Genomic DNA, 22,247 nt, shown 5'->3' with positions numbered 1-22,247 from the left:
AAACCCCTCTTTTATTTTTTGTCAAATGCTGCATCACTCACGTTAAGCTTACCATTAACTGTGAGCTGTTAACATGTCTTAGTGTGGTTTCAGTGTTCCTATGGCAAGGCTAAACAGCATTTAGAATACAATGATATCCCCAGGCCTGCACTGTAGTTTCTGAAGCACAGATTAAGCACGGTATTCTGCTCAACAAGCTCATCACTGTTAAGTAACTCATCAGAAAATAAAGAGGGAATTATCAAATGGGAATTGCCAAGTAATTAGTTCTCTGAAGCAGATGACATACAACTGTTAAAGGGAGGGGCTTCCCTGTTAGTCATATGTCAGAGTAGAGCCTACTAATCTGTAAATAAAAATGTATTACATATGATTAGTGCTATGGGTTTTTAACCACTAGTGGTACATGGAGAATAAACTTACAACTTCTTCTAGTGCATTTATCTACTAGGGGTTTTTTTCCCTCTTGTATACACTGAATTTTCAAACCATTCTGGATCTACTTGCTGTCAAGAGTATCTGGGGAAAGCTCTTAACATGACACAGTAACAGGAAGGGGATGAGCTCAGGGGCTAAGGAAGAGGAGAAACACTTTTACTATCATACTAGCTTGAAAAATCACTCTCTACTCAGTTCCTACACTTAGCACTGAAAAGGAACAGCACCAATGAGAAAATGTTCACTAGCATAAAAATTCCCAGAACGGGAAAGGAGGATTAAGGCCAGCTTTTTGAAATTATTCTTCTCTGTTAAAGCCTAACTTTCTCTAAGTAGCTGGCCTCACAGAAATGCTACATTTACAAAACTACAAGGGCCTTCACGCGTGGGTACCTGACAAACAAAAATGTGGTAACAGTCACAACCACGCTCCAATATGAGTGAGAAACATTTCAACATTTGCACTTTTTATAGAGCAAAGAGTGACTCAATAAATCCTTAAGTCAGGTTTGCAGCTAGTCCCAAAATGGGTTGATCGCTGCTAAGTAACTGATCAGAAAATAAAGAAGGATTTTTCAGACTTGGGGGTTGCCTCCATCGCAGCATCTCACCAGGAGGAACTCTTCAGCTAACACACTTAAAGCCAGACGCTGCCACTCGGGCTAACTTTCAACCAAAACCATACCCCTGGTACTGAGGGCTAACTGTGACCCAAAACCATACCTCTGGTAGCAAGGCATGGCAAAACCCACCGGTACAACCCTGCTCAACACACATAGCTGAGGGGAGGGCGGGAGGAGGGTGCACACGGATGCTGAGGCTCATACACAGCCAAATGTCGCAGCGAGTCATCTCACCGCCTTCAGCCCCCAGCACCTAGAATTTCTCCGTCTCTCTGATATACTACTCTAATATCCGAAAGACCATGCTTTAAAGTAACACCAACAAGTTACAGCACGTGGGACAGCAAGTCTCTTATTCCACTTGCAGATATATATTTTTAAAACAGAAGCGGGAAGGTGAATCAAACCTCAGATCTTGGCTTATATTGTTAGAAACACACGCCTCGTGTTTTTATGTAGAAAGAACACTACACCCAACTCCATTTACACTTTAAACTGTTACAAAACTGCCAATCAGTCAGACATCAGATCTCTAGCATCTGCTGAAGGAACAACAGAGCAAAAATGTGAAAGATCAGGGCTGAGGTGATGTAGTAGGGCTGAGGGGATGGCAAAGCCTCATTTCTAACATGTCAGTCTGCACTCACATCACTTCATGTAATTTACCTTACAGTTATTCACCTACATACAAAACAAACAATTTAAAAAAAAAAAAAATCTAATTGCTATCCAATTATACCTCGTTCATATCACTTGTGCTACTAATACATTCAAAATCTCCATAATGTACCTTCTTTTAGCCCTACAGCCATTGTAGTAGGCCTTAGTGAACAGTATGAGAAGGAAGAAATAAAACCAGCTTGGATAAAAGGACATCAATGTTGCAGTCAAAAAGCCACCACCGGACACACTAATATAGAGATGGATTAGCTCTTTTTATGTTCACTACAAAGTATTTTAAAAGGACAGGTTGTTGTCCATTTACAGGGAGTAGTAGCCAGAAGTCTGCAGGAAAGAGAAATTATGTCTTACATAAAAAATCAGTCACATTAAGTAGTGTACAAACTTACTTACGGAAAATTCAGAAAAAAAAAAAAAGTTCTTACAAATGGGCTGCAGCTGTAAATTCAACCCAATACTATAGTATGATTAACAGATACCAAGTGACTCAACAGTGGAAAAGATTAATAAGAACTTTTTAGTTGTTAAAATATCCAGTGTCTCACACAAAATCCTGTCAACATAACTGTTTAAAAGAAAGCATTGAGTCCTTTGCCTACGTGGAAGGAGGAAGTGCACGCTCTGAACAAATAAAAATAACTCTATGTTTCATAGAGCAGGCTAAAATCAGCTAAAGTCATGATTAAAAAAAAAAAAACAATAAAGCCATATATCTATTTATTTAATTAATTTTACTTTTACTGATCCTTATTCAGGCAAGATGCTTAGAAGGCTCTGCAAGGAGGCTGGCTGAACTGGAAGGGTGACCACACCAACACACCTGGAGTTTGCATGCAACAGCAACGTTACTCCCCGAAGCCATGCGAGTCCTCATGCGAGTAAAGCCATGAACACACATGTAGGGCCATCAGGCCCTAAGTAAGGTTTCTGAGATCTGATTTTGCATGAGTTCAAACGCGTCTCACGTTTGGTCCCTCAGACAGACTCTGTGGCAATAACCTAGGTCTGCCTGAAAAGGAGAGGGGCTGTCATGACCTTTACCCTGAAACAAATGCAAAAGCGGGAAGTACAATGGATCTGAGTGTGGGATGCTCCATCTCCAGCTGCAGGACCTCCCCATGGCTGCACGGCACCTGGTCACGTTTCTTTCACATGTCAATACTGTGAACTCCCACCTGGTACACCCAGTGATGGAGAGATTTATAAGCAGGCAGTCTCTACCCCAATAACTTTTATTTCACTTATTTGGCTGTACAGTGTGCCTTGATCATTCTCTATAGAAAATGAGAACTAACTAACGAGGCCAACAGAGGTACCCCAAACTCAGTGACTAAAATGTCCAACAAGAAAAAAAAGAAGCCAAAACAAATCTTATCTAAGGTCCTAAAACACAACACTGTACTTCAAGCTGCACTGGTACAAAAAAAGGTGGTATAGTACTATGCACTTGTCATGCCTCTGCACCCGATTTAAATAGGTTATATTTTTATCCAAAATATTTGCTTAACATCTACTACACTCTTTTTCAGGCAATCACAAGAAATGCTAGATGCTAAAACACTCGAGGTGACTTCACAGTACATTGTGGATAACACGATTTGATTATTCATAGGATTTGACCACTACACTATAAACTATTGCTTCTTCTAATTAATACATATAAGCCTTTCCTGTAGTAATCACTTCTGCAGATAAATACAATTTCATACAAGGCACGAGCTAATTCTGAAAAAAATGAAACGCTTTGGGGCAATCATAATGTCATAACAAAAAGCTTTCTTCGATTCAATCTCCCAAGTCAATAGCTGCTACCAAGTCAGTTTTCTTCTAAAATGGAAAGACGAAACGTGTCAGCGTACGGGCACTTTGTCTGGTTTTTCACTCTCAAGAAATTCTTATTGCTCCGAAGAGATATAGTGGTTACAATCCACCCCTACCGTCCAAGCTCATTTGTAAACCGTAACAGGCATGACTTTGCATGTAACTACTTGCTCAGGCAACTTCCCTTTAAAGCACAGCACCCTTCCCCACAGCCACAATAAAACGTAATTTATGTGCCGTATACTTTTCTATGACATGCTGTATACATTAAAAAGTCATTCTGCAATGGAGACCTTCTGATCAGCCCCTCATAAACAGAATGCTATAGTAATTAAGTTTTCTGGCTGTAAGTTGAAAAAAAAATCCTTTGATTTTCTGCAAGTAAGCACTACATTTCATTTTCTTTTATTTAAAGACACAGGCAATTTTCTTATGACCTTTATCTTTTTTTTTTTTTTTTTAAGCATTAGCAGTATTGCCAATCCCAAGCACTCAAAAATCGTGTAACAGGTCCAAAAATCCAGGCTGGCTTAATGACAATCAGATTAAAGAAATAAAATAAAAATTTATGTTCTTTTTATTGGCAGTATGATCACTGAGCCTTTAGACTTGTTCTTTTCAAGGTATTCTCCACAACCACACGGGAGGGAGAGAGAGAGGAGAAAGAGAGCAGATTGATATATGTGCACTATTGCATCCTGTCTGGCTACGGCATTTAGGGGGAAAAAAAAACCGGAAGAATTGAAAACATTTCTCAAACCAGAGTAAAAAGACATCCAGGCACGTCAGTATGACTAGTTATCCTGGGAAGTAACCTTATGCCAGAAAAGGTTTAGTGCACAGGAGGAACTCAGGACACTAGAATAGTCAAGAAGGCTGCAAGCAACAAGAATCACGGAAAAGTAACATAAAAGTGCAGGGAGGATTTATACAATTTTACGCGTGGCATTTCACAACAAAAATCAAAGCCTGTAAACTTTCTCATTCATACTATCATCTTTTAGTAACTGAATATGCTCTGACCTGAGGTGAGCATTAAAATCACTCATCTGGAACCCACTGTCCTGTAAGTCACCGAACTGAGTCACCAGAGTTAATGGAATTTTTCTGAGGAGAGTTTCTCAAGGACCTCTACTGTCAGGCAAGGGAAGTACAAATCACGGGTAGGTAACTGTACAGACACCGGTAAGGTGTCCACGCTGATTAAAGCCCAGAGTAGAAAGTGTACGCTTCTTCGAGGAAACAAAAAAGCATCATTTTCTCACCTTATTGGCAGTGCATATCTGCGTGGTGAAGACAAAAAGGAAGGTGGTCACTGTCCGGCAGGGGTCAAGAATAAATTCACAGCTTGTATTGCTTGCCCATCTGGCTTGGCCTGCAATGTGGCTGTTGATCCAGGAGTTGAGGAGATGGAAACCAAAATAAAAAGAAACAAAAACACAGTTAAGCGTCAAACAATTTACAACATGCTAAGACAGCCCAATGAAGACTGACAGAGACTGCTTTTGCTATTACTCAAGCACAAATAAGCTATAGATTTAATCCTGCAGACAGAGCACATAGAGAGCAGAGCCCATTTATTCAAACTGAGTGCTCTTTTTCTAAATGTGATCTTAATGAGGTGAAGAATCATAAGCGGGTTTAGATGACTGTCTTCACTGCCAACAGAACATGTTTTATTTAAGGAGGGGCATCATCCAGAAAACATATTGCTGCAGCTACTACTATTAGGTGAAAAATAATCAGCTTTGGGAACATGACATTACCTTGTGCACTATTCTGTCATTAATAGTGGCATCGTAGAGTTAATGCATATTACTGCAAATCCCCAAATAATATAAACAAAGGAAAACTCTACCAATGTTATGGGTTATTTTTTCTGTTTCTATATTTTCGCTCAGTAAAATTACACAGAGCCAGCACCGAATTTCTGCTGACATCACATATTAAACAACATACATTTTGGTTTTTCACTTGGAATCTCACCAAATATCATTATCACTCTTGGGACAATAAAAGGATTTAGTAGGACCATTTCGCCCTCGCCAAGAAGCATTTTTGCTGTTTTAGTTCATAAGCATACTTACTCGTTCCTATTTATGGAAGGATTTACACACACACTTAACTCTAGATAGCTTCTTTAATCAATCCTCATTCAGCAAAACCCTCACTGGGACACGTACTAAACTAACTTTGCAGACTGGGACCAATACACACATACAGATTTGCCTGTGCCTGTGTTGCACAACCACCTCAGACTACAGCTTCAAGGGAAAGGGAAAAAAAAAAAGCAGCATTATGTTCTCAACACATGCACTGGGATCAAAAAGGAAATATGGTCATCGATGAGGTTTTTATCTTTTTGCAAAAGTCAGGAGTCAGCAAAGTTCCTGACATTTTAAAACATTAGTCATGTATCAGCTCAGCCAGAACCAAGTAAAAACCTTCAATTTCTTTAAACACAGAACGAGACTCCAAAATACAGTGCCTTTGTCCAAATACCTATTTATTTATTTATCACACTTAGAGTCTTGCATAAAAGTAAAATGAAAGGATGAGGCCAGGATTTTCAGTTTGCAAAGCTCAGGCTACTGAAGTCACTGGAACACAGCACATCATTTCTTTGCAATGAAATATTTACCCGTGCCGAGCCTGTCACACTTCTGCTTCTCACGCTAATTATATTCTTTATATCTTAAAGCAGAGCTGGTTACAGCCGTCTCAGAAGTGCCCTACAACTAAACCTGTTACCTGTGCCCTGAGAACGGTGCTCGCGGTACCCACACCATCCTCCAAAGCCGCCAAATCATGCACAACCCCGAGTCTGTCACGCAGCCCCACAGCTCCCGAGCGGCACCGGCGTGAGCTGCCTCTCTTCAGACCATCCGTGCAGGTCTGACAGGCCTTTCCTTCAGAGCCTGCCACGCTGCTTCGGCGCGTTCGCCCTCCAATTAGCGCACCACAACAAAAGCAGCACACCGTATGAACGGCGACAGTGATAACCCTGCCTGCCACCTGCCAAGATGTGCTGCTAAACTTCACCGAGGGGAAAAATCAGGCCTTGATTTTGTTCCACTGGCTACATTACTAAAACGATTCTTTTTAAATTCTGAGGTTTAAATCCTTAGCTGCTTTTCAGGTGGCTGCATTTAAGTGTCTATTTTCTTAATTAACAGGAAACTAGGCCACTGGATCTATTACATAAAATTTTTTCTTAAGTGAAATTCCAGGTCTTTTGTAAATGCTTTTGAAAACAAGGGTAGTTTTTTCAACTTTTCCAAATAAATTCAATCAAGCCAGAAGGGCAAGGGAGAAAAGACGCACTGCTTATTTTCAAAAAGTCTTTTAACTATGTATATATGGCCTTTTTGAAAATAATTACTTTCTAACGCTCTTAGTCACACAGGTAATTTGTCTTAAAATAAAATATGCATAAGCAGCATGCGGCACACAAGGGCTCACTCTACAGGAGTCGTCCTGCGTACGATTATTCCACACTCTCCAGCCCATCCTCCTAACAGGCTCTTCTATTTCAAGCCACCTCCTCGGTACAGAGGCCCAAAACGGAGGCGGCTGTGCTGAGCAGAGGATCTTCTCTCCTAAGAAAAAGGGCCGAGTTAGTCGAGGCACTGAAAAGCTGCACTTCAGGTGTAGGAAACTAACCCAAAACTCCCCGTGCCCTTGCCCCTGTGAGGAGAAATGCCTCTGCTGGGCAGGGGGGCTGAGACCTGCAAACTCGTCACACCGAACCCGAGACCACCAGCTGCCTGGCACCACGAGAGCTGAACCACGGACAGGCGTTTCTCATTACCTCCTCCAGCTCCGGTGCTCTTACCATCAGAGCGATTAAATATATCTGGTTTACTGAGATATTTCTGGATTGCATTATGTTCCACCCTGGTACTACAAACGCTCGGGAGCTGTGGGTGCTGATGATTTCTCATCACTGAGACACGAAATCCTCTGGGCCAAGTTCAATATTAGTGTAAGTGCATGCAAGATTAGTGACTGGAATAGGGGTGTTAACCTCTTCTGCAGACACTTAACGCAGCTCCCTAATCAGGAAAAAATCCTATTTAAGCCCACAATGCTTTTTGGCGTAAAAAAGATATAGAGAAAATAATGGTGATACGCAGCAGATCACTTTCTGAGCTCTGTTACTCTACTACATGCCTGGATTAAGTCCAACAAATGGAGTTATTCTAGATATACAACCATGTAAGTGGCTCACAGTCCTGTCCCCTGGAGTCACTCCAGATTTATGACATTACAACAGAGTGCCAAATTTGGTGCCTTTAAAACATTATACCTACGTCTGTGAAAAACCGGCTCAAAAGAGAGGTGTCCAAACACCGTGAATGAAGACAAATATACATTCCTCAGTTAAATATATTTTTAAGAGCAGCATGCAGTTTGAAGCTAATCAGATTGCATTTTTTTTTCAAGGTATTACTAACTTTGTGGTAGAAAGTCTCTAATCTATGGCTATAATATTTTGATGAGCACAAACGAAAAAAAAAACAAAACAGAAACTAGTTAATGATGAGAAAATGTTTTTAATAGTATATACTTATTTTTTCATCAATAGAAAATCAAGTCAGCTCTCACTTAAAACAAAAAAGGGCCTAGACCTTGCTAATAACTACAGAGAGACTTAACAAATCTAAGTGACGATAGTGATATCGGGTATCACTGTTTTTAATTTTACTGGCCGGATGGTGTAAAGTACAGTACATGGGTGGAGAATAACAAGCTTGTGGCCTAAACTATGAACGCTGGAATGGGAACTGTTACAAACTCACAAACACCGTTACAGCCACCAAACAGTTAAATGAGCCAGGCAGAAAAAAAAAAAAAAAAGGAAAGAAAAAAGAAAACTCCAAAGAAACTTTTATGCTTTTATAAGCCAAAAGCATTTTTACAATGTACCACACCTTCGCTAATTTGCTAGTAAGACACGCAAGTGGCACTGACGATTTGGCTAACCTGCTAAGCGTGCCACGTACCGTCCCATCCGCCTGACACTAGAGTAGGCACACAACACCCTCCACGAGCAGCTCAGCCATGAGGAGGCCAGCGCCGGCCCTCCAATTTTCGGCGAGCCCGTGGTGGCCGCAGCCGTACCCCAGCGCGGCGGCACGGCACTGCACGGCGCGGGCAGGGCTGGCGGGAGCCCGGTGGGTCGCTGCCAGCCGCACGCACACCTGACTGGACGGTGAATATCGTCTGTTACCATGGCAGCCTGATCTAATTACATGACTGATCAAGGCTGGAGTAAGCGGCGCTGAAAGCCTACACCGCTGACATGTCGCTACACGATGGGAGAGACAGACAGACAGGCAGGCGAGTGCGGAGGAAAATCTATCGACCTCTGCCTTATGTAAAAAGTGAGGAGATTACAGCCACCCTTTAAAAAAAACTGCTGCCCGTAAAATACCCAGATGGTTTTATGAACAAATTAGGTGCAATAACGTGCAATTACAACTTACTATTATCTCGCAGCATCACAAAAATAACTACGGCGTAATATTTTCCCCAGCCATTCTCAATTTCCCTCTCCCTCATTCATAACCCTTGCTCCGTAGCATAAAACTGAACTGTGTCCATCACCCGAACCGAAATAGATTAACACGAAGCTGGGATTTTCCTTCAGGGGAAGGCTTCGTTCGAAACTGAAATTAAAAGTCCTTGACTTCTCAGTGCGGAAGCAGAGTAACTCACTATGCCTAACCACATCTGACACGTAAAGTAACCATTACTGCATAAAATACATAACCATGAGCGTTAAAGGTTAAAGTGTAACCTGCATTATAGAATATGAATTTTTTTTTTACCATATGAAAGGGAAAAGGTCTCCGGCAAAGGTCATCTACCTGCACCCTTGCAGATCCGTACACAGAAAACATTTGTAAGGATGACGGTTTTACAAACCCGGATTTCTTCGTCTGGGCATAACAGGAATGCTTAAAATGTTTCCCCCAATTCTATCTGGAGTTCAGGCTCTCAAGGGAGAGATGCTGCTCTGAGGAGTCCCTATTACACAGCATACGGTAAACAAAATAAAAATAGCCTGTCGCTCTTGTTATCTACACAGTGCATTATATAACGGGCTTCCGAGTTGTTTTCTTTTCTATTATTACTCTTCAGTAATTCCTCCTCTTCAATAACATGTAAATCGCTCCCAATTCTGTCATTTTATTATTATCACTATTACTATTACAGTAGGAGCTAACGTTTACCAGCACGCTTTAATTTAGACTTTAATATCCTTTGGAATCGCATTGATGGATTCAGCACCCACAAACGTACAAGGGGTTATTTATTTGTTTTTCTGCCGGTAGATTACGATGCCTTCGGCAAAATAAAAGCAACAAATAAATAAAAAATAAATAAATAAATAGAAATAACCCCACAACCCAAACCACCCAGCCCGACCGAAGCCAACCCCGAGGCGGAGGGGGGAAGGGGAGGGCGAACGGCAGGAGGGCAGCGGCCGCCGCTGGACGCGAGCGGAGCCCCGGGGCGGCGGCGGGGAACCCCGGCCCCGCTCCCCGCGGCCGCCCCGGGACGCCGCCGGCCGGACGCCGCGGGCAGCGGCCCCGCCGGAGCAACCCCCCCGCACCGCCGGGCCTCCCGCCCCGTCCCTCCGCCGGCGCTGCCCCTCCCGCCCCCGCTCCCCGGCCGGCAGTACCGGGTGGCGTCTGCAGCCGGCCTGGGCCCTGAGAGAAGCGGAGCGGGGCCGCTGCCGGGCACATCCCAGCGCCGCCTCCTCCTCCACCGCCGCCTCCTCCTCCTCGCTTCATTCACCCTCCGGCTGCCGCCCAGCCCCGTACTACATACGCCGTGCGGCGGCGACCGGCCCCGCCGGCACCCGGCCCCGCGCTGCGCCCCGCCGGGCCCGCCCGGCGCACACGCTCCGCACAGCCCCCCCGCACCGCGCAGCCACACGCACGCACAGGCACACACACACACATACACACACATACACCCCGTGTCGCCACACGCACGGCGCACAACACACACACACAGGCGCAGTCTCACACCCCAAGACCGCCGCACGGGGGGCAGCCGCGGCTCGCAAAATGTCCACCGGCCCCGCGGCCACCAACACCCCGCCCGGGCCGAGGAGGGGGGTGGGGGGGTAAGGAAGGAGGAAGGAGCCGGGAAGAGGTGGGGGGGCAGCGCTGTACAAGCGGCTCCCGCTGCGGGGCCGCCCCGGCCCCAGTGCCTGTCCCCAGCCCCCCTGCTCCCGCGGCGGGGCTCGCCGTGCGTCCGCACCTCCCGCTCCGCTCCCTGAGCCGGCGCTCTCGGCCATTTCGCGGCCGCTCCCCCCACCCTCCTTCCCCCGGGGCCGAGCCCGGCGCGGCAGCGCCTGCGGGCCGGGCCGGGCCCTGGCGAGCCGGGGGCGGCCGCAGCGAGGCGGACCGTAGCCCCGCGGCGGGGTGGGCAGTGCGCTGCCCTCCCTCCCCGCGACCCCGTGTTTTTCCAGCTGGAAATTGCCGGCGGTTTGCAGTCTAAACAAGGGAAGAAGCCGGGGGACGGGGGGAGACGCAGAAAGCAGAGGAGGAAGAAAAAGCCACTTACTGTAAAGTGTCAGTGGAGGTGCGGTTGGCGGGGGAGGGGGGGGTCAGAGGGAGACTCACATACAAATGTCTTCCTAGCTGATCACGGGGCTTGGGTCTGCTTTTTTGTTTGTTTGGTTTTTTTCCTTCCCCCTGCAGTGACACAGGTCCGGGATGTCTCCACCACTCTAGTAGAAATGATGTCTGCGGTACAGCGCTCGCTCCCTCTCCTCTCTCCAGCATGTAAATGGGTAATAGAAGCCAAATATGGAGCAGTTGGCTGCCTCTGCAACAGCTCAAGGATCCTACTTCATGCAAAAAAGGGGGGGGGGGGGAAGAGAGAAGGGAGGAGGAGGAGGAGGAGGCAAGGCAACACTGGCAGGCGGCCAAGAGAGCCACACAGATTATTGCATACGCACAGCACCGCCGGGCCAAGGCGGCCTTAACCCTTTGCGGGGCCGCCGCACGCTGCCCGGGGGCGGTGGCGGCGACGGGCCCGGGGCCGCGAGCGGTTGGAGGAGGGGGCGGGAAACGACGACTCGACTCTCCACTTACCTTCCCCCTGTAACACTTCAAAGGCCAGGGTGGCTCTCTACGGCGGGATTAATCCTTGCGAACGCCGCTGTTCCACAGAAGTCCCTGCTCCTGTGGCAGGCTGCGTCGCCGGGTTCTCAAAAGCACTTTGCAGGCAGGCAGAAATGAGCTGGGGAAGGAGAAAAACCCCAAACCCAAACCCGTGTTGTTTAAACGGGAAAAAGAGACAGCTAGCGAAGCGTGCTGTCCTTCAGAAATGGCAGGGAATGCTGGTTTAAGGGATGCATGAAAATCAGTTGCTCAGTCAAGGCTGGTCTGCCTCTCTAAGGGAGGAAATAAAACTGTGCTGGAAGCCAGGGAATGCTCTCCAGCAGCCTCTGCAAGAGTCAGAAGTGGGTGATTTTATTTAAGATGCCATATTGCATTTCGCTGTGGAGAACTGTGAAGTGATTTAGAGCAAAAGCCTGCATCCCACTCCCTTTTTCTGAATTAGTTTTATTTATCCGGATCCTTGGCATATGCTTGAGTTGCTTTGTAGAAAGTACCTTCCACTTCATTCAGACCAAAGAGGCTCTGACTCATACCGTCACTGAACTACAAGACAGGCAGGGCTGAACCACGCATGTTTGGGTACTAACTCCCTCTGGATTCCTCAGTACGCATCTCATCAAAGATCCCCTCGCATCTCTCCCAGCTGTACATAGTCCACTGTCAGCCTCTCCCAAACTCCCCCTCAACTAAAGCAACTTCCACTTCCCCAGCGCTCCAGCATCAGCTCATTACTCTCTTTACCTTTCTCAACACGGGTCTCTGCAGTGCCATAAACTGCAGTGATGGGCAAATAACAAGCACAGATGCAAATGGGAGACAGGAGACAGTACCCTTCTTCTGGACTGGCTCACTCTGTTCTTCCAACTCTTAGAAGAAAAGACAAAACACCAAATTACCAAGCTAGGTACAATTTAGGGAAATAAAACAAATTACGGAAGAAATGAATGGGAGGAATACGGCCAAAGGACAGCAGGCTCCCAGGCTTGCATGCAACCTGACAGTGGTCTATAGAGCGCCATTCACTCTCTGCTTTGGCATCAGGAAGGGAGGTGCAGCACAGAGAAAGCCTCTCCCCAACCCAAAGACGTTGCAAAAACTGTTGCATAAATACCAAAGGACATTATGTACCAGCTCCATAGAGCAGATGTGCATTCCCTGCATGGCCATCCAGACCAGGCTGTTTATTGCAGCTTGTACCAATTCACCATAACAATAAGCTCCAAGGTACTGGGTTTCTAGTGCAGGTATAAACCCTATGTGTCCCTTATGTATCAGCATTAAATCTAGCATTAGAGTCTAGATGCAAAGTACCCTAGGACTCAGCTTGTCGTTATGCAGATCAGCAGTAGTCCCTTCTATAAATGACTGTACTAGTTCACCGTAATTGCTAAAGAATGTAATAATAACATTATGAACTGCAGCGCTCTTGATTTAGAGTTGATACCGTAATATAGACTAGCTTTCAGAAACATAAGGATCTTTTACCACAGCACCATCTTTAGTTCAGGTTCACTATGAAATACAATGTCATTTATCATTTTAGGAGTGGTCTGGGGACAGAAGCAGGAACAGGCCAAGATGCCTGGACAAACGTGCCACTCAGCTTTACGACACGGTTAATCTAGAGCTGCAAAGCAGACAGCAAAATTACCTTCAGCCCAGCTAATACAAGGTTCAGTGATTCAATAAAAGGAATCGAGGGAGAGAGATAGAGACTGGAGATGCCTGAAAATCAAGTGAAAGCCCTGGAGAAGCTGCAACCCCATCATCAGGGTTCAATTCTGAGTGCGCGGCATTCTCCCATCTGCCACCTTTTTCATTGCAGTTGTACAGAATGTTACCTCAGGAGAAAGGAATCTTTCCTTCTCAAAAGTTCACCTTGCCAAGAGGTGTGGCACGCACAGAGAAAGAGAAGCCACATTCATGCTGAAGCAAGCTTTGGGCAACTTTCCCTTCTGCAGCAGGCTCATGTAAGAGGTTGTGTATTCCTCCACTCTGTGGCTGTGGTATTTGCCACAGGACCCGCATTTTTTTGCCATGCTCCAGGCTCTAGGCTTTTAAGTCTTCATCTATGTTTCTGTTTCAGAGTTGAAAAGAGATTCCTAAAGTCTAAGTCTATTGTAAGTTGAAGCAATACTGTTTTCCTCAGGCATCAGGCAGCCTTAACCCATGGCTTTGGGAAGTGCCACAGCTGCCACCAGCCATGTCAGGTTCATAAGCCATTCCTCACCTCTGTTTTAACTTGCTATATGTTGATTGCATTAACAGATGAGAGATGAGGGGACTACTCCTCCATAGACATTGCCTGACACACAGGATATACTACCATGTCACAAGATGCCCATGTGCCTCTGCAGCTCCCCTGCTCATGGCCTATGCCCGTGCTCAATATATTCCCTCCACAAACAATACCACAAAATATGGAGGTGCTGGTGAAGGCAGAGGGAGTGGGAAACAGCACCTGAATGTGAGCTTTGCTGAATGGCCAGGACAAAGGTCCCTTTGTACCTATTAAAGCAGTGCAGCCTATTGACCCAGAAATGCAGACCTAAGCCAGAAGAGAAGGTAATTTGCTGTGGAAAGTAGACGTTATTTTACCTGCCACCAGGACAATTCATACAACGGGAATGGAGAGAGGCAACTCAGCCCTGAAGTGGTCATATCCTGCTTGAGGGCTACTCCAGATACCTGCAGCACACTCTCACAGCAAAGAGCCACCCTAAACCCCATCACCTTGCCCCTCTGGGGAGGGCATACAGCAAGGGATGCAAACATAAAAGTAGCAGCCAACTTCCAAAACAAAAGCTGTTCCACTGCAGACCTACCTGCCCCTGGGGAATGACGGAGAGCAGAGATACATGACAGATGCCAGGCAGGTGGCTGAGTGCGGTATGGACAGGGGTCCAACACCCCAGTGGCGAGTGGGACACAAGAACGCACATCAACTCCAGTATTTTTATTTGCTGCTGGTGATGTGCTGAAACTGATACGGCTCCCAGCTGAATACAGTCTTGACCAAAAGATATTAATCAATTTGACATGCAAGACGCACACTGTCTAGAAGAAACTTTCAATCCACTAGTTGTACAGTATCATCTGCAGTGCGTATTTTTTACAATTAATAGTATCTACAAAAAGTGGGAAAATAAGAGGCCTAAGCAGTTGTTGGTTTGGGGGTTGGTTTGTTTGGGGGTTTTTGGGCGGTTTGTTTTGTTTTGTTTTTTTAAACATTAACATTCAGGGAAATCCACTGATTAACAATGTATTGAGTGTGAAAAGTAAATTAATAATTATTGATCATATGGTCTAAGTCTTCAGTTTGTCATAAAATGACATTGTTGGTCTCATTACAGCCTCTAGTGGACAGTAGTAATCCACTTCACAGATCTGTCATACAATTTGCTCAAATAACAAGCGTTACCAAGGTGGAGGTTACTCCCAGAGAGCATGAACACACAGTCATTCTTATCTGCTGGCAAAAAGGATTTTTGAATGCAAGCAAAGGTTTGTTGTCTTTACTTGTAAGGTGCCTTGCTTTACGTTTCAGGTATTAACACTGACGTGTAAATAAACAGAGAACTTCTGCTATTCATTTCAGTTTCAGACAGCTTTCCTGAAAACTAAATTAATCTCAAATATTTTTATAACAGAAAATATTGGATGCCATGTTTTTGGCTTAAGTAAGATGTTTTTATTCCAACTCAGAATCTGCCGACTGTCCAATCCACCTCCTATCTATTTATAGCCCTCTCGCATTCAGATAATTTTTGCTAATGCAGTTATTTTCATTATTATTTCAGACATATGCAGCTGATTTAAGGCATTTTAACAGCTCTAACAAATGAGAAACTATAATTTGGATTACAGCTGGCTAATTAAGGTATGCCTTCCTCAGGGAAGTTAAAAATGTACAGAATCGAAACAATAATGTATTTGGAATGTATTCTTTAACTTGAAGTGCCACTTGTGTGAGCATAATAAAATATGACTAACATCTTTACTTTTTGTGCATTCACTTAGAAATGAATCTATCTGCTGTCAGAACAGGGATGTTGATGATGTTCTCCAGAACTCAGTGATAATTTTCAGATGGAAGGAAATTAGATGGGTAGACATAGAGAGCCAATGCTGTCTCTTTAAAGCCTCAAGTATCTCATGCAAATTAACATTTAGTGAAATGAGAGCAAAGCATTCATGAAAACTAAGCAAGTATGTAGTACTACACTGTGACTCAAAGAGAAAAATCTTATGGTCTAAAATACTGAGGTCCTTTGGAACTGAATTCAAAGGAATGGCTGCCATTAATTTGCTTCATTTTCCACACTGTGGTTAGGTATCAGTTGTAGGGTCACTGAAAAAATCAGCATTTGTCATGCCTTATTATACAGGCAATGTGATACTTAGGTTAAAATAATGTTTACCTTATAATTCTTTAGCTTTTTCAAAAGAAACCATCAAGTTCCTCTTTGAATAACAATAGCTTCGATAGTTTTAAAGTAACAACAGGTCCTTAGAAAGATGCAGATCTGAAATAAGATGCTTTTGTTGTTATTGTTTTTTTAAACAGGGAAAGCAATTCATTAAGGGATTAAGAAAACTGATGAATCCTCTGAAGCCTTAAAATCAAGACTGATTTAGTCTTTTGAATAAGCTGTCAGTCAGTTACAGGTTATTGATCTGGAAGGAAGACCAGCTAACCTGCCAGTGGCTACACCAGGGTGGACCACAGCCACAGGTAGCTCCATAAGCTGTTCCAGCAGTGACCAGCAGAAAATAAAAGTGCTAGGCCCTTCTCTAGAGGTGCTTAAGTAGCCTAGGTGCCTCTCAAGTAATAACTGCTGTGACCTGTTAGGTGCTTCATGGCCTGTGGTCTTAAGCTGTCAGAGGTCTCCATCCATGTCCTGGTCTTCGTGTATCACCTCTGACCCTGCAGTTATCCCAACAGCTGGTGTAAGCAGAGCGGCCAAGCACGAATGGGAGCTAAAACTGATGTCTTATTCCTAGAACTGATCACTTATACTGGGGTCAAAGTATGCCAGCAGGGAAGCTTGGTGGAGAACGCCTTGTTTCTAGGGATGTCAAGGTAGTGCCCTTAGCAAGGATTAACATTCAACCAAAATGATGGTGCAGACCTCAGGAGAGTTCACCAGTTGCTTTCTGGGAGAGGGCTCTCAGCTGCTAACAGGGAGCAATCGGAGGCCACAAGCCCTTGTAAGAGACACGTGTTGTCCCTTTAAATCATACGTGGTACAGAGACTTATCTGGGAGTTCACTTGCCACGTTTTTTTCTGTCTGTTAAGGGCGTTATGGTCTAGACAGATTAGATTAGCATCTATATTGCAAACATTTAGGGTTGGGAAATAACTCTTGACCTTTCTTAAAGCGTCTTACCCGTATATAAGGCAGTGTGGTTTCTAAAGTCTGTTACAGTCTCTCTGATCAATGCTATACATATTTTGATAAGTGAAATGAGCATTTATGGGAGGAGGGGAATGGCCTAGAGTGGGATGCTTACCTGTTTGAAGAGATCTAGGAACTGAAAACATGGATTTTTGACTCCTAAGTCCTTTAATGGCCCCAACTGAGCTATTCTGGTCTATTGAACAAACCTTTCCTACCTCATGGATCATTGACCTGTCAGACCTTCAGAGCCAATGTGCTCAATTCTGCTGCCAAATCTGCACTTTTTGTCCATGCACTGAAAATCTTTATCTTTTATTGAGAAAAGGTGCCATATATGAATAACAGATATTTTCTACCCTCACTGCCTCTACATCTTCACAAAATATGACACACATGAGCCTTGGTCCCAAATGTCTCATGTGAATTCAGAACTGAAGTTTACGCAATTCAGCCAATACTGGTAGATCTGGGCTCCTGCCTTGGCTTCAAGACAGGGATATGTGCAAGTTGCTTTATGCCCAAGACCAGAGTTATTTTGTATCTACATTTTTACCAGCAAAAAGAAAACTAATAACTAATACAGTAATAATCAGAAATACAGTGATACTCCCAAAATATAGACATCTTTCACACAGAAAAGAGCTCTCATTTTTGTTTTCAAAAGTTACCATATGCAACAAACTGCAGTCACATGCAGCACAGGAATGGCAACTTTGAATGGTGCATAAAAATCAATCAGAATTTTAATTTGGATAATTTCAGTACAAAGCAATTGCTATATCCCCTTGGATTTGATCCATTGTCATGGTCAATTGGAAAATCCTCAGACAGAGATGGACTGCAGGTGTGACAGTGAATTACCTGGAGAGTTAGAAGTCCTCAGCCTGCAAAGCTTTGACCAAGAGCCTAGGTGAGCAGGGGAAATATTTACCTTTCATCCAACTACAAGCTGAAGTGGTATTTTTCCTGTTTCTTCTGCAAGGTCACAGGGATGTGTCCAAAGAACCCTGAAACTCTGTAGTTTAGAAAAATGTCCTTGGAAAAAGCAGTAGGAAGCCTGAGGTAGGATATTACTTTAAACTAGAATTATTTCAGCTTGTGCAGACCATTTCGTAAACAGACTGGCATTGCTTTGACTTCTTACTGCACAGAGGAAGCATCTTTCCCTCAGAGATTTTTCCAGATCTTCTCATTCCCTCTTTACTCCCTTCTTTGTTTACTCTTTGTTCCCCTATTGGCTAAAATGTCATATCATGTCTCTCTCTTTCACCCCACCAACTTTATTCCACAGGGGAGTTCCCATTTATATGTGTCTTCCTACTGCTCTCCTATCATCCTCATATGATGTTATTAACTTATTTATACTTAAGGTAATGAAAGATACCTGTTCAAAGCTCTAAAAGCCCTGGCACATAGCAATTACAAGAAAAAGACAACAGTGTGAAAGCAGTTTTCTCAAAAATAACTTAGGCAGGCACCCAGGTACACCAGAAACACCAGCCCACTGAAAGTACATCTTCATCCTTCTCCTAAATGTGTGTCTTTTGCCACAGGGCCTCTCCAAAAATCATAAAATTGAACCCTTGTGAAGTGTAGGCTCTATCACAGGGCTAGACTCACTCGTGCATAATTTTTCTGCCATGGGGTCAAATATAGCCAAGACAGTGGAGTGGACACCTGGGGGCAGGACCACCTCATGGCAAGCTGTTCCTACACAAGAGGTGCTAGTTCTGAAATGGTTCCTCGCTATACATTTTGCACAGTTTCTATTCTAATTTTCTTTGCACAATAGGACATAAGAATGGCCAGACAGTGGCCAAAGCACAACAGTGGGCATAAGCAGATGCTTAAGGAGACATGGGCATTATATTACTTGCTCCATGTACTCTCCAGCCTCCCACTATTTTCAGCTCAAAGGACTTCCTGAGCAGGATGTGGTTTCTGCCTATTTAGTAACCCTCAGTGGATTTACCTCCGGAGACTTGACCAGTCTTCCCCTCAGCATGTGTGAACTTTAAGCATCCACAGTCTCCTAAATCATACTGCATAGGTCAAGTCCCTGATGCAAGAAGTATCACCTCATCCTGCCTGCTTCATTCCATGCTCCCAGCTCTTACACTGAGACAGAGAGTTGGCTAGTCCCTACTCCTACTCTCCATCCTACCCAGAACTTTGCAGACATCTATTCTTTATGAATTATCCTTCTTCCAAGCTGGAAAGGTTGTTACACAAACCACTCTACTGAAGACTTCACTGCTTCTGCCCCAGTTCTAACCTGGTTTTGAGTCTCTTTGTCTTGGTTTTAGTTCTGTGTCATCCTCACTCCCTCCCTTCTTCTGCCGGTAGAGTAGGAATAGTCAAAGTTATTCTTTCATCTTGCAGAACAGTGGTGACACAGTGAAGTACAAGTATTATTCCTATTAAAGCAATACAGAATACTCTCCTTCCCAAGGCTTTGCCAAGGACTCAGAAAAGCAACAATTTCACATATCAAGGACAAGAGAAAACAGTATTAATATAAACAAAAATAAACCCATGATTTTATCTACATTTTTCTCATACTTGTTTGGCAACGCTGACTGACTAAAACACTTCCCATTTCATAAACTACCTCTGTCAACCAACCTACTCTGGTGTTAAAAATATGAAGTGATGGGACATCTCCCACCAACCTCAGGAGATTATTTCACACACTTACATGCATAGCAGGTCTGAAAAATACGACATGTTACTAAAGTGGTTTTCCTGCCATTTCATCTGTCTCTCCCCTTTCTATGACACAACTCATTTCTTAGGACATAAATATTAAGTCATTTCTCACCTTTATTTGGCCTATCTTCAGCTAGGTATGTAAGCTTGGTGTCTGATTTAAGGTGTACAAGTTGTCCTGTTGTCTTAATGATTCTGAATCATACATTTAAAGTTAGGTGTGTGCTTGAGGGTATGTCTTTGTGAACAAGTTACGGTGAGGCAGTCAAGGGTGTGGATTTACAGGAAACCAGCTACTCTGCAATAACTGCAGGGATGAACATCCCGTGCCTGCTGGTGAGTGCAAAGCGGGTTAGCCCAGAGAGAAACCCTGCCAAGATCATCCCTGCCTTCCCACCATCACTTTTGGGCCGTTCTCTGAATACTGCCCCTTTTGCCAGTCTCTCCCCAGAAGAAATACTATACCTAGAAGTAAACATGATAGTTGCATATAGAGGGACTACCACCTCTCTCACCTCCACACAGCTCAAATCATAAGGTTATTTTAATGTACCCCTACAACCTAGGAAACTGAAATCATATCTGTGAGACCTTGTCTCGCTCGTGGCATTAGAGCTTTAGCCCTTTTTTAAAGTTTATATAGTACAATATATTCTTTGCAGTCTTCATTGGTTATGATACACAAGTCCGCAAATTCTTGAAGCCCTTCTGTTTCCCTCTGTTGGTTAAAAATATATAGCGGGGGGGGACATGAAGGGTGGGAAACAGTAATTCCTCAAATAATGATCATAGTCAAACCATGTGCCCAGAGTGGGAGGAGGAGGCAGAGGGCACAGAATTCATGAGTACTGTATACCAGTACTTGCTGCCCCAAAGATAATTCTGAGAGCCTGTAGGTGTTCTTACAAGATGCATATTACTTCGCAGGGTCCTGCGCAGAGTTGATGAGCTGTACAGAAATTCTGCATAGTTTATAATCTGGGCAAGCATCCCAGCCCGTGTTGTCTCTCGCTAGAGTTTCTTCAAAGCATCAGATGTTCCCAGGACTGCTCCCAGAGGCTTTTAGCTCTGTGCCAGTCACTGCCAAGTTGAACTGTTTCTGCAAGTCCCTTGTAGTGACCGTCGTGAAACTGCAGATGAGGAGCTTGCAGGATCTGCGAGAGCCCCTAAAAGCCTCAACTTGTACAGGAGTCATGGAGTGGCCTCCAAAAACATTTATCTGAACCAAGGCACATTTATCTCAACCTTGTGCATGTTTAAGGTCTCTCCAATGCGATCACAAAATCTGCGTGATGTAGCTTGAAATGGAAGTCTTCTCATGAAAGTTATCCCTTTGGTGATTTCCTAAAACTGGTGCTTATATCCTAACAATTCCTCAGATCCCTAAATGAGGATCAACGCCCCTTTCCTGTTTGAACTTGATGCTCAAGTCAGTTAGATGAGGCCAAATTTCCTCCCAGGCAGTTTACACCATAAGCACACAGGTTATGTTGTCCACAGTAAATGATGCAAATACCTCATTATTCAACATATCTCTCAGAAAAGTTTCCTCCTGAGAAAAGACTGCATTTTTGAGACCAGCTGATTTTTCAGAAATAGCAAACTGTCAGTGGGGCAAAAAGGTAGATTTCTTCAAAGGTGAAATAACATTTTATTTTAACCTACAAAAACAATTTCACAAAAAGAAAATGAAAGAAGAAATTCCAAAAACTTTTTATTCTGTAACTTGCTATTGCTTACTTGCTGTGTTTCCTGAAGATTCACATCTCTTCTTACATGTTAGCATTTTTAATGATTCTTACCAGCCAAAATGTTCATTTGGTTTCTTAAGTTTCAGTACGTTGCCTCCCCTGAATCTGCTACTCTTGTATTAGCGCTTTCCCCACAATAGAATGTTGAATTCAGGTAGTTTACGGTCACCAGTTCCTGGATTCCTTATAGTGGTCAAATCTTCAGTGAGCAGAAAGATAAGCTGTGAGCATTTACCAGCTTGAAATCTCTGCTCTCTAAACAACAGACAAAAAAAATGTTTTTTTAACTTATTTTAGGACTTCAAACTCTGGATATCTGGCTGTATAATTAAAATCTGGATAGTTAAAATGTACTGAAAATACATTTACCATGGAAATGTTTCACCTATTAAGTTATTCCACTTCAAACTCTTCAACTCTGTGGTGTTACTATTTTGTTTTGGTTTGACGTTTGTTCCTTTTAAGCTAACCCCAAAGAATTTCACTCTCACCCATTGTGGTTTATCAAGCTGTAATTTGTCAGCACTGTAAGTATTTGTCATATACACCTCTCTACTGCTCTTCCCAGCTTTTTATTCTATGTGTTAATTAATAGCCCTTCTGTATTGATATTCTTTTCAGGAGAATTAGGAATGCCCACCAGATACTCATCTCCATCACTTGGTAACACTTCT

At 43.9% G+C, this 22,247-nt stretch overlaps 1 long non-coding RNA gene across 1 annotated transcript in view; it reads right to left on the bottom strand.

Moving 5' to 3' along the window:
- The window catches only part of LOC308037270, an 87,583-nt gene extending 76,236 nt beyond the window's left edge, over positions 1-11,347 (bottom strand). The window contains exons 1-2 of the long non-coding RNA XR_013921776.1: positions 11,148-11,347; positions 4,829-4,949 (exon numbers count right to left, since the gene is read on the bottom strand). This is a non-coding gene — a long non-coding RNA (uncharacterized lncRNA). The remainder of the gene's footprint in view (positions 1-4,828; positions 4,950-11,147) is intronic.
- Positions 11,348-22,247: the final 10,900 nt, after the last annotated feature.

The sequence above is a fragment of the Nesoenas mayeri genome, assembly GCF_963082525.1.
Source record: "Nesoenas mayeri genome assembly, chromosome: 2".
Lineage (NCBI taxonomy): Eukaryota > Metazoa > Chordata > Aves > Columbiformes > Columbidae > Nesoenas > Nesoenas mayeri.
The sequence above is the reverse complement of the archived record's forward strand: the minus strand, read 5'-3'. Positions and strand labels throughout refer to the sequence as shown.